This window comes from Rhea pennata, chromosome 9 (genome assembly GCF_028389875.1).
Source record: "Rhea pennata isolate bPtePen1 chromosome 9, bPtePen1.pri, whole genome shotgun sequence".
Lineage (NCBI taxonomy): Eukaryota > Metazoa > Chordata > Aves > Rheiformes > Rheidae > Rhea > Rhea pennata.
The window spans coordinates 16,477,399-16,489,384 of NC_084671.1; the positions used below are offsets into that span (position 1 = coordinate 16,477,399).

An 11,986-nucleotide genomic window follows, 5' to 3' on the forward strand; every position below is an offset into this window, starting at 1 on the left:
TCCCCAGACTTCCAGGAGAGCCTTTCATTGGGACCTGCAGAGTCCCTGGCAGCCTTTGGAGCAGGTACCTGCTAAGTGATTCCACTGTTAAGGCATTTATTTGGTGAGGTGTATTCACCTTTCTCCATCTCCTCACCCACCTTTGTGTGTGTGCGTAGGTGTGTGCACACACAAATGCATGTTTGATCTTTTCCATAGCCTGGTTTTATCTTGGCCTTGTTCTGCAAAGGTTTTCTTCATTGTGCTATTCAGCCTTGAAAAAGGGGTTTCTCTTGTTCTGAAAATGATAGAGCACAAAAGGATGCACAGGTAAGGCTTGATTTTTCTCTGAATGTAATTTGACAGAGAATAGGAACATTTCATGAATTAATTCCGAATAATTTCATGAATTAATTCCGAATAATTTCATGAATTAATTCCAAATAATAGAAGTTCAAATGACAGAAGTAGGAAAATGAGATCCTCTTTAATTGAACAAGAAGGTAAGATAAATGGTGTCATCATTAGATAGGTATAATTTACCTATAGTTGGATAAAACAGACATGGAAGATGGAATAGAGATATGAGGGTGTTTCAAAAACAACTATGCAGGTGTTCCTGAAATGTTGTTTGAGCAAATAAATGGAGCTGTTCTTGGCAAGTTGGTCCCATTTTTATTTACTTCCTGTCTGAAAGGAACAAAAACACATTATGGAGCTATAGCACCATTCAAATGCTGGGAAGCAGAAGCTCATAAAAAATGGTCTTACTGCAGAGAAGAGGAAAATTTTGCAGCCATTAAGACATCAGAACTACTCCTTATGTGAAATACTTTATGACCAGAACCCTGTGGAGCGCCTTAGGAATGTCGTCAAAATACCACAGTCTATTTTTATATTTGCCAAATTTAACTTTATTTAAAAATAATACTAAAAAATGAATGGGAAGGGTTCCTGACTATAGACATTCTTCCTGAAAGGTTCTTTTTATGCACATGTCCAACCAAAATTGTGTGATATCATAAAGCATAGCTATTCAAAAATAAGGCCAGGCTTCTAACCTATTCACCACTTCTTAGCTGAGAATTCCTGGTGCATACAATACTGCATGTAGCTCTCATGCCTGACAGGTCTTATACCTGTCATAAAAGTCTACAGCAAATAAGTTATTCTCTATTACTAGAAAAAAATAGACAAATATAGAGACAAACATGCTTCAAAGAACTTCATATGGTGATGTAAACGGGCTGCTTTTGTTCATGCAGGCCACTGGATGTAAGTGCTAATTTCACTGACTTCAGCTAGAGCAAGTTTGCGCGTACAGCTTCAAAGTGCCCTTTGCCTGCAAGTATCTAGAAGTTTGTATCAAGTTTGCAAAAGATTTATACCTAAAGTGCGACATATTTACTTCTTGCAAAACTGATGGCACTATTTTATATTGAGGACAACGGGTTGAGGGGATATGCTGGAGCCTGTTAAGTCTGGAGCGGAGGAGAGGGGAGAGCCATTAACAAGGAGACTCCAGATGAGATGAGTGGGAGCCAGGTTCAAAGCAGGGGCGCTTCCCCCCTGGTGCAGATGCTCAAAGTTTGCTGGAGCAGATGGCAAAGTTCATGGAGAGAAGTCCGCTGAGGGTAGTCAGCTCACATCCTTGAACCAGCGGTGTTTGGGGGGGCTGTCTGTCTGGGCACAGTTTTGTTGTATTAGGCCCTGTGGTTGTACTCCTGCCCAGGCAACTACTTACGGCCATCGCTGGCGACCAGATCCTGATGACGTGCGACTGCTTCTGTGGTCTGTTCTGCAATTGCAAAGTCTGGGCAATGTTTTGCAAGGAAACGGAGGAGCTGCTGCACTGTTCTTGCTTCCTTTCAGTTTGGGAAAGTTGGGGACGTTTCTGCATTAGCAATCCAGTCAGTTCTCTTTATATCTGCAATGCATCCAGAAGTGAAAGAAGCCCTGACTAGCCTTTATCTATGCAAACATGATGGAGCAAGCTGGAATGAGAACAGTCTGCTCCCGAGGTTTCCACGTGCACCGGCTCTGTTGTCCTTCAGGTCTCAGGCCAACAAAAATAGTAACGCGGTCAGTAAGTACGGAGGCTTTGTCTACTGAAAATCTCACTCAGGCCACCTTTCACTTCATTAAACTTGCATAAATCGTTGTGGATGGCCAAGTCCTCTTTCACCAACACTTACAAGACTGATGGATGCTCAGTGGGAAAATATTTTTATTGAAAAAACATCTATACAGTTTGAGTGAAGATTTAATAAAAATCCTAGAGATCTGAGTGAATTTCCAAAAAATATTAAATAAAATCTTGCTTTACTTGGATGTAGGAGTGAAGTTTAAGATGGGTCTAAAATGGAAGACAGGTTGGAATATATAGCAGTGTTTGGAATTAAAACTTAATTTACAGTTTAAAGAAAGAGCTGGGGAAAGGAACATATTCTTAAATTTGTGTTGCTTTTAATGATATCAGTATATTAACTATGCCCTATTATGATGTCCTATTAATATTTTACTGACAAAGATTCATTTTATATAAATTTTTCAAAATATTTTTTTCTGGACTATTTCAGTCTCTTCTCATACAAAAGGAAAATAAAGGTTTTCTTTAAAAATTTAAATCAGCTTTGATTTAGATAAAGATGTTTGATTTTCAATTTGGGGGGGAATATTTCATAATGCCTTATTATTTACAAAGCTTTATTTTCATTATTTAAATAAAAAAATGTTTATAAAATAGACCTCAAAAATCTTTTTAATTAGAAAAAAAGTTCAGATAAAAAAAGAAAGAGAACAATTCTAAGTTTACCTGGGCTCTTTCCATCTGCTGATGGAAACCCTTCTGTTGCTTTTCCTGACCAAGCTACATCTTCAGGGCAAATAATGCAGTTGCTGAACAGAAGATTATTATCTCAAAAGATGCAGAACCTCCCTGTTACAGTTTAGGCTTCAAGCCTGCCTTCTCATTGTATGTGGGAGACTGAAGCTTTTCTTCGCCTAATACCTTGGAAGTCGAGTGCCAGAGCTCTTGGTTTCTGCTACATTTCTCTCTCTCAGCAACCCAGAAGAGCAATTGTAGAGTAGCACCAACGCTTGATGGACATCCCCACAGAGGCACTGGACCTGAGGAAGCAAGGCCCTGGGAAGAGGGCAGGTCAGTAATTTACTTTGTGTGCGTTTTTTTAATTGCACTGTTTTGGATTGTTTTGCTAAACTGGATTTTTTTTACTTGGGAAATAAAGGAAGATCATGTAGTTTGAGTGATGTAAATCATCACTAGAACTACAGAAATGAACGTGTTAACACAAGGTGTGAAAACCTAATGCTTTGAGATAAGTAGGTAAAATAACATAATTTGAGAGTGAACATATAAAGAAATTTCTATTGACAAAGTATAGCCAACACATAAAAGACTGAGGATGAAAGAGATCCACAGTAAGAAAAAGTTATGTTCTGGGCTGGAAATGCTCTTAGAGATTTATTTGATTTCATTAGAGAACAGAGTGAAATATGTGCAAAGTAAAACTGCAACTCTGTACTCACACAAAAAGAATTGGTCTCAGAAGAGTGAAAAATGATTCCTGTCCTCATTTTCACAAAGAAACTCTAGGGGAGAGTGCCCATGTACTCTTTGTCATTTCTAATAGCAGTCAGTTGGGCAAATATGAACAAACCTGCGGCAGGTCAGCAAACTGTGGCTGTATATTGCAAAAAGTAAGCAAAACAGTCAAAATTGGTGGAAACTGCATAAAATTTGGTAGCAGAAATGAAGGTATTTTACGAATTTAAGCATCAGACCATTACATTTTTGTACCTGCTAGTTTCCTGTGATGGAAATGTTCCACAGTTTTCCCTGGTGGGGAGAGGGGAATCCTGTAAGTTGTTTTTAACTCTTTCTAAATCTGATAGTTTGGAAAAAGTGGTAAGGCCCTGGTTTTATCCATCCTTTTCCAGCTTAGTAATTAGCAAATGAATCATAAGGCTGTGATGGACTCTACCTAGGGATATTGGCATAGGGATTTCTCTTGTTCCTGAATGTTTATATATTAAACTTGGCTGTCATTTGGTTGGCATCATTTTCCCTTTCAGTCCAAGAAGGAAATCTTAAAGCATGATGCTTAGAGCAGGGAATGTAACAGTATATGCTGGAGTAATGTGGATTCCATAATTCTTTAATGCAGGCCAAGAAAGAGCACAAACTATTACTGGGAACTTTGTAACTGGAAAATGAGAGCTTAATAGAAATAAGGGCGGGGGGAGGCTTTCTGAAAGCAAGGTGTGTCTAGCCAGTGATTTCACTTGGGCTAGGGCTTCATCTTTTATAAAATTTAGTACATGCAGCCCAAAATGCGAAGAAAAGATAAGATAGATCATATTTGTACATAATACTACTGTATAGTTGCGTTTTATACATAAAGGTTGGATTTTACCTTTCCCATGTGTAAAAGTGCAGCTTCTGCTCTTTCTCTTTTGAAGTGGTTATCTTCAAACCGATGATTTTGTGTGTCGTATGCTGTCTTGGAGTGCTACAAAAACACAGGAAGCTTTCTTGGACTTGAGCGTCTTCCACAGGATATCTGCCCATGAACATTTTTTATAGCAAGTATTACTGAATTTTACTGGATTTTTATCTTTTCATTTTTATATCTGTAAGAAGAGATAAAAAGAGCATTTCTTGCTAAAGAAGCTTGCAGATTCGAGGAGACTACTGAAGAAGGTTAGTTTGGGTTTCAGTTTTGCTTTTCACTCAGGAAGAAAGAAAACTTCCCCCTCCCCTCCCCTTGGCAATGGCACCAAGCGATCAAGTAAGTCTTTCTTCGCACATAAGAAATTAGCCTCATACCAGTGGAACAAGTGTAAAGCCAGTGACCAACCCTGCATAACGTGTTCTACCATTAATGAATGAAAAATATCAAGTATGGTGCCTTTTCTCAGTCCAGTTGCCAGGCTATAATGAACAGTGCTGTCATTTGCCACCTCATCAGCGTTTTAGCTAACAAATGACAATTATTCATGAGACAACTAATAGGAACTCTCAGAGCTAACTCTCCTTTTTAGCTAACTTATGTTTGCTTCTTGTTACATTTTCTTGCCATCATCATCTAAATGAATTCAGTACATTACTTTATGGCTTTACTATGTTACTTTCTGTGTGTGTTACATGGTGGAATGCTTCTTGGTGCAAGTGCAATATTAAGATATGGCATTTTTCCATAATTTGTCACAATTTCTTTTGTGAATCTAGTATTTTCTGAAATGCCTGTGGTCCACTGGTAAAGTGGTTACAGAAATGCCTGCAGTCCTTGTCTACCACTCTATTAAACCATTTGCTTTATTTTTCCAAATTCCTGGAAACTGGTTGCAGATAAAGAGCTGCTTTTTGCATTCCCACCTGCCTTTAGTACAGCATGTTTGTAGCCCTCTGAGTATAGTGAGCCTTGATAAAGAGAATATTCATCCTTTTCAGCTAGCTTCCCAACCTCCTAAGTTTTGAATGATGAATGTTTTTCTTTGTAGTAAAGAGTTGTAGGAACAGAGAAAACACTCCAAAGACCAAGCCAATACCACTGGCAGCATAAATAGTACTTAAATATGAAGCATAGTTTATGCATGGTATGCTTCTCCAGACTCTAGTTCCTTTCATTGTTTCCATCACTCCTTTGGTTCAGAAATAAATGTATTCAACCCAAAAGCCAAATAAAACTTCCCTTTACCTTTTTAAAATGTAAATAGGTTCAGGACTCTAGAAAGACTTGCACAGACGCTGAACTGACTGGTTTGCACAATGCCAGGTTTGTATTTATCTGCTGGCCAGAAAATTATATGAAGAAGCATCATAACTGAACTAAACTGCTGCCCTCTGCAAACTGGAGTACGCTGTGCTTTGGTAAAGTCCAAACACATGGAGCTCAAAGAAAGCCCTCTGCAGTATTTAATGGTGCTTACTACTTACTTTCTCTAGAAGCTGGGGCAGAAGGCTATTAAAAATGTTTTAAATTCATTAAACTTGAACCAAGAACAATAGGAAGAAGAAATGTTTATAATTTGGTAATAAGTTCTGGGTATTCCCATGACAACCTTATGGCTGCCTAAGCTTCTTGCTATTTATTCTGCTACCTTGGGTATATATACTGAATAAATACATCACAGTAACATGTTATTTTAATTCATTTGCTGGTTATTTCTTGCAAGTAGCTTTAAAAGCTTTGTTAAATAAAAAAGTAATGGTAATTTTAATTTTCACACAATGAAAATAGCACTGTATATGGACAATAAAATAATGAGATCTATTTTTGGACCGTGCCTGCAAATGGCACATCTGATTTCTGTTTCTTCTTGAAAATTGCCTTTCTCAGTTTAATTCCATGGTATGTCTATTTTATAAACTCCCTTCTGTAATGTGTTGTGGAGGCCAAAGTGTTTAAGCTGGTTAATAAAAGCATGAGCAAACAGAGACAGTGAAAGAAAACATGCCTTGCCTCATGTATATACCTTTTCCATGAAAAGTAGAAGGTGACGATGAAATAGTGCCATCATACTCTGCCTGCCATCCTGTGGTCAAAATAGAACTTTACAGATGCTTATTAAAGAGGAAAAGTCTTAGTATTAAAAATTAGGATAGAGATAATAGCTGCAAAAATACTCAAACACAACAGTTAAGATACAGTTTTAGAATTCAAGTCTAGATTTTCTTAATACATATACTTTTGGGATAGTGTGTGTTTATATATGCCCAGTAAGCATGGAAAACACATGCATAGCCACATTTTAGATAATAGTTGCAAAGTATAACTTAAAAGTATGAAATAGTATCTTCTTACAGAGCAGTACTTACATAGCCTTTCGTCTAAATGCGTCAAAGTATTTTGTAAGTAGACAGGAAAATTGAAGCTCAGAAAAACTGATTTGTTCATACCGTTTGGCAGCAGATCTGGGAAGAGACTGCAGGAGTCTGGTTTTGCAGTCTTGGCCTGGACCTCCAGAGGAATGAATCAGTAGCCAGGAGAACGTCAGTGGCTCACTCGTCCTCCTCCCCAGCAGCCTGCAGAAAGCAGCTTTCGGCGAGTCTGGGGGCGGTGGGATGGGAGGCGAGAGCGTGGGGAGAGACATACCTCAAATACCAGACAGAGCTCTTGGCCAGCTCAACTCGCAGAGCAAAGAGTAGGAGAAATTTTCCCAACGAGCTGATGTCAAGTGTGGGATCTCTCCCCAGTCCTATTCTGCTCCTTTCTAAAAATGTCTTCTGGTATGAAGCCAAAATCTCCAGACTGTAGCAGCCAAGAGCAACTCTAGTTAGTCCAGTGCCACTGGAGCGCTTCCCTTCTTTCTTGTCTAGCCCGCATGGAGCATTTTACCTCGCTGCTTGACACACGTGGGATTTAGGCACTTGTTTGGCATTCTGATAAATTACGTGTAGTTCAGATTTTTATACTGTTGTTTGAATGTTAATAACATATTTGCTTGTACATGATGGAGGAAATAACTTGGTTACTGGTTTATTAGTTGTTGATTGCATTTTCAGTGTGGTGGATGTGGTACGCTTGAAGTGTCTGGGAGACGGGGCGTGAGTGGCTTAGCTAAGTATGTGGTCTGTAGGCTATAGAGAGAAGTCAAAATGGAAAAATGATTTGCATTTGAATCTTAAAACTGTAAAATGCCTAGGCTGCTATCTTTTATAAATATTCACTGTTAACAATAACAGGACCCTGGAGTAAATCTTGAGCCACTGACTGTGATAGGGCCAAGATTTTAGTCTCTAGCTCACAAACTTTTCTGTTGGCTAAGTTCAATTGCTCCAATGTAATTTTGTTGTCAAAGGAAGTCATTATCAGGAGAAGAGGCAATTTCTTAGTGACTAAAGTCAGATTGATTTTTTTTTTTGATTGGAATTTGAGTTTACTGGTGAGATGGACCAGAGAATACAACTGTAGAACTGTTTTCTTATTAGAGTTAACTTTCTCATCAGTATGAACTAGCAGTTTAGGATTTTGAGTCACACAGAGCCTTTCCATGCTGCAGGATAAACTTTAGCTGTGGCATAGATAGGAATAGCACTTTTAAAATGTTAATTTTTTTAAAATAATTACCCTATCCAGGTAAGTCTTTTTTTTTTTTTTTTTTTTTCCTTTTTTTTTTTTCCTTTTTTGGTTGCTATTTATGGTTTTGCTCCTTCTAAAGACTTGATGTACTAGAAACCAAAGGGCTATAAAGAACCTTCTTTCCTATAAGAATGCAATATATAGCATGTATCTGTTAATAACCCAGGGACTTAAGTGGCTGCTTTTACTGAGTTAAGTTAAAACAGACATTTGAGACAGGGGAAAGAATAGGTTTCTTTAAAAAGAAAGCAGGTTGCTAGAAATACAGACTTCATATCTGGCTGCATTTGTGTCACGTATCAACACTCTTGCACAAATATCACCATTCTTATCTTCACCAAATGAAACACTGGACTCCCTGTTCATCCTACAGCACTCTTCTATCATGGCTAGGCTTTCAGAATGGTAAATCATGCTATGTTTATCTTAAGAGATCATTTTTGGCCAAGACTGAATACAGGACTGACAATCCAGATAGTTTTGAAAGTATGGAGCAGTTTTGGAGAGAACAGGATTTCATCATGTTGGTGGAAAGTTTAGAAATTCAAAGCAGACTCCCTGTACGCATGCTGCTGGTGGAAAGTCACCAAGGATACAGGTTTGTTTTCATTGCATGACTTTCCCTGACAACCATCTCTGCTAAAAGAATGAAGGAACAGGTCGGGACGTGAGGGACTGCTCCACCACTCAAGAAGAGCAGCTTCCTATATCACTTGTTCAACTCTACTGGTCCCAGAAGGCAAGAGCAGGAAGTAACAATGAGTATGTCGTGCTGCTACTTCTAGTCATTGCCAACATTTATAGCATCATGCAGAAAAGGTGTTCCCTAGCCCTAAGTGAATGAAACCTCTAAATCAAGAGCTGCACACATGCTAATAAAGCAGCTGCTTACGTGTCAGACCTAGCCTTGTAAATACTTCACATCTTTGCATAGTTTTCATCTCCTTAGATGTATAGAAACCATATATCCATCTAGGAAGGTGCTATTAAGGACAAGTGAATGTCTACATGCAGTATATTTTGTTTGAATTGTCATTTGGATGAAGGCGCTTACAGAAACAGCTTTTCACTAGAAAACTGAGCTAGAGCTGAAGTGATTCACAGGAAAAATAAAGCCTACGAGACTCAGTTCAAATAGAGCTGGAAAGAGGCAGTAATTCGTCCCCTACTCCATTATGTAATTTGACAGTAGGTTAGAAGTGCTGTCAGCAGCAGAACTAGCTCTTCTAAAATCTATTCATATGAACTACAGATTTCATTGTATCCTAACTTTTGTGAGGGGTGTTGGCTCCTGTGTGCTTTATTTGCAGCCTTTGTGGAAGTCCTTGGGGAAGAACCTCAACCTTATCCCTGAAGACAGAGACCACACGTACCCTGTCTGCAATGACGGAGGTGGAGGGGGGGCAGCAGCGAGCCAGAGGGCTCCTGTCCCCAGGGGGGCGGTGAGGGTAATCTTAGTGGGGAAACAGGAACCATGTCGTTGGCACTCTTGATGATGGGCAGCTCTTCTTATAAGACAAAAATCCCTGCTGTTTTGCTGTCCATCACTTTCTACCTGGTGGAACAGCACAAATATTTGTGGTGCATCTCTGTCCATCTCTTGCTGTCTGGTGACTGCTTTTAACGGATGCTTGTATAAGAATCTGGTGTGGTTGAAGCTAAAGAAGCTGCATGGACTGTAGCTCCATTTTTTTTTTAAACAGGCCTTTACAAACAAGCACTAGAGAAATTACCTTTTCAGGAAGTGCAAGGACTTTCTTTAAAAATTTTGCCTCCTCTTCAACATTTTTTTCTCTGTCAGACAGTCTCTAGAATTCATTTAAATACCATTCTTCAGCAGCCACTGTATCCTACATATTGATGTAAAAATTTCCAGTGGCTTTCATTAATCTGATTTCTTGAATTATCGTGATGCTTAATTAACAGATTCATTGTGGCAACTGAGATCTCAGAAATTAGACTTTGTTTGCCAGTGCATGGTAATTTGTGCTTTCAATATATACTTGGTGACTGTTAAGGTAAACTGATGGCTCTCACAAGCTTTACTGGACAGAAGTATATAAATGTTGATTATGCTATTTGTTGGGTAGGTCTTAACTGACTGCATGCCAAGCAGCTGCCTTCTCCCTAGCTACTGCGTAGTTGCTTTTCTAGCAGTTTTTTCTTCTTTCTTCATTCCCTAGCCACGTATGTACTTTCTCTTTTCTGCTAGTGCTTTATTCTACACAGATGCTCTGTTGATGATCTTTGAATGTAGAAAGGGAAAAGCCCCTATAATTAATATTTTTCCTCTTTGGCAGTTAAGCACTTGGCCACGTCTCTGTGTTCTCTTCCTACCAATATTGTTTCCAGATGTTTTCTTGGTGTTTCTTTTTGTTTGCATTTGGATTGTCACTCAAGCATTAGTGCTCTGTTTTTTAGAGGAAAGCCTTTGACTTGGTAGACATGGACCCAAGCCGCAATTGTGTGACCTCAGCTTCCCCAATTTGAGGTTATGTTTGGATCGGAGATTTTGGTTTGGCCTGTCCTATTGGAAGGGGCCAGACAGAAAGTTCATTTTTGAATTTAGAGATGACTTTTTTTTTTTTTTTTTTTTTTTTTTTTACCAATTTCAAGATTACACAGTTTATTGCTTCACTTTGACTACATGTGGAGACAAACTCAATTCCTAAAGATTTAACTGGTTTGCAACAATATTATGGGTTTATTTCCTCTTTGGTGAAAATAAGACCCAGAGATCTGAACTTGACATGGGCTTGCTCCAGAGTGCTGTGAACACGATCTTAAGAAAGAGGATAGTCTCTCTTCGTAAGCTGGAAGTGAGACTATCCTCTTGCTGAAGTTTGAAACGACCCTGACCTAAACCTGAGACATACTGCTCTGATCAGAGGAAGTGAAGCGTAGTTTCTGCCTGCTACCTCAAGTGCTTGGTCTTGGTGGAGTCTCTGAGATTCAGTCTTGCCAACTGTGTTCTGTAAGAAAAGTGTAGCCCATGGTATGAGTAACTCACTAGCAGTTTTGGTGTAGAGAGAAGAATAAATTAGCAGCTTGAATAACAAAAAACCCTTTAGGTACCCTGTGTTTCTCACAGCTCTCACTACTCACTGCACATAATGTGCAAGAAAAAAGGTACAGTCTTTTCTTACACAATCCAGGTATTCTCATCTCAACTTCTGGCTACTGTTTCCAGCCTGAAGAGATCAATTACTGTCTTCCTAGACCTAAAGTGTGGTCTTTGTTTCACAAGTCACCACTTTTACCTCCTGCTAGTGGGAAATCTGGCCCTTTATCCTGTCCTTGGGTAGTGGAAGGTAGAAAAGGAAGACTAACTGGAAGTAGGCCTTCCAAGCAGATAACCACCTTATAAATATGAGGCCTTTGCTAACCAAATTATACATGCTATCCCAAAACCAATGCATTCATGGTTCACAATTCAGACCTATTCTAAATTCACTCCTGGTGCAGAAACAGGGACTTAGCCCCAAATTTCATGAATGCCAAACATGTCAAATATTATAGTAGGGCTTTTCCAGACAGTTCTGTTATAGTGAAGGCAAGAGGGCTTCATGGAATTAGAAGCAAAAATTTTTTATAACTGCTGGTCCTCAAGATTGTGGTTCCCATGCTAGGGCACGCTATACTGTCAGGCAAAGGAGGCAATGAACAAAACAAATTCACCCTGCCGTTCAGACTTGCCGAAAAAGAACGAGTAGCTTGATGTTGCAGCCGACTTCAGGTATCACCTCCCCTCCCTCAGCTAGAAGAAAATCAGCACAAATACTGTGTTATAAATTATGGTTAATTTGACAAGATACAAATCTTTATTCCTATGGCTGGTCTAGATCAGCCAGAAGTGACTAAATCTGGTCTAAATCTAGCAGCCACGCGAGATGACATGATTC

At 39.0% G+C, this 11,986-nt stretch overlaps 1 long non-coding RNA gene across 7 annotated transcripts; it reads right to left on the reverse strand.

The window, feature by feature from the left end:
* Nucleotides 1-886: 886 nt before the first annotated feature.
* Nucleotides 887-7,137, reverse strand: LOC134144133 (uncharacterized). Of its 7 annotated transcripts, XR_009959294.1 has the most exons (5): nt 6,902-7,137; nt 6,478-6,565; nt 4,416-4,632; nt 2,795-3,124; nt 887-2,035 (listed from the first exon to the last, which is right to left on the reverse strand). It is a non-coding gene; the product is annotated as an uncharacterized LOC134144133 (long non-coding RNA). The 7 variants fall into 7 exon arrangements; XR_009959293.1 differs by lacking the exon at nt 887-2,035 and having other exon boundaries at nt 2,636-3,124; nt 4,416-4,562; nt 6,478-6,537; XR_009959290.1 differs by lacking the exon at nt 887-2,035 and having other exon boundaries at nt 2,636-3,124; nt 6,478-6,537.
* Between the last annotated feature and the right edge of the window lie 4,849 nt (nt 7,138-11,986).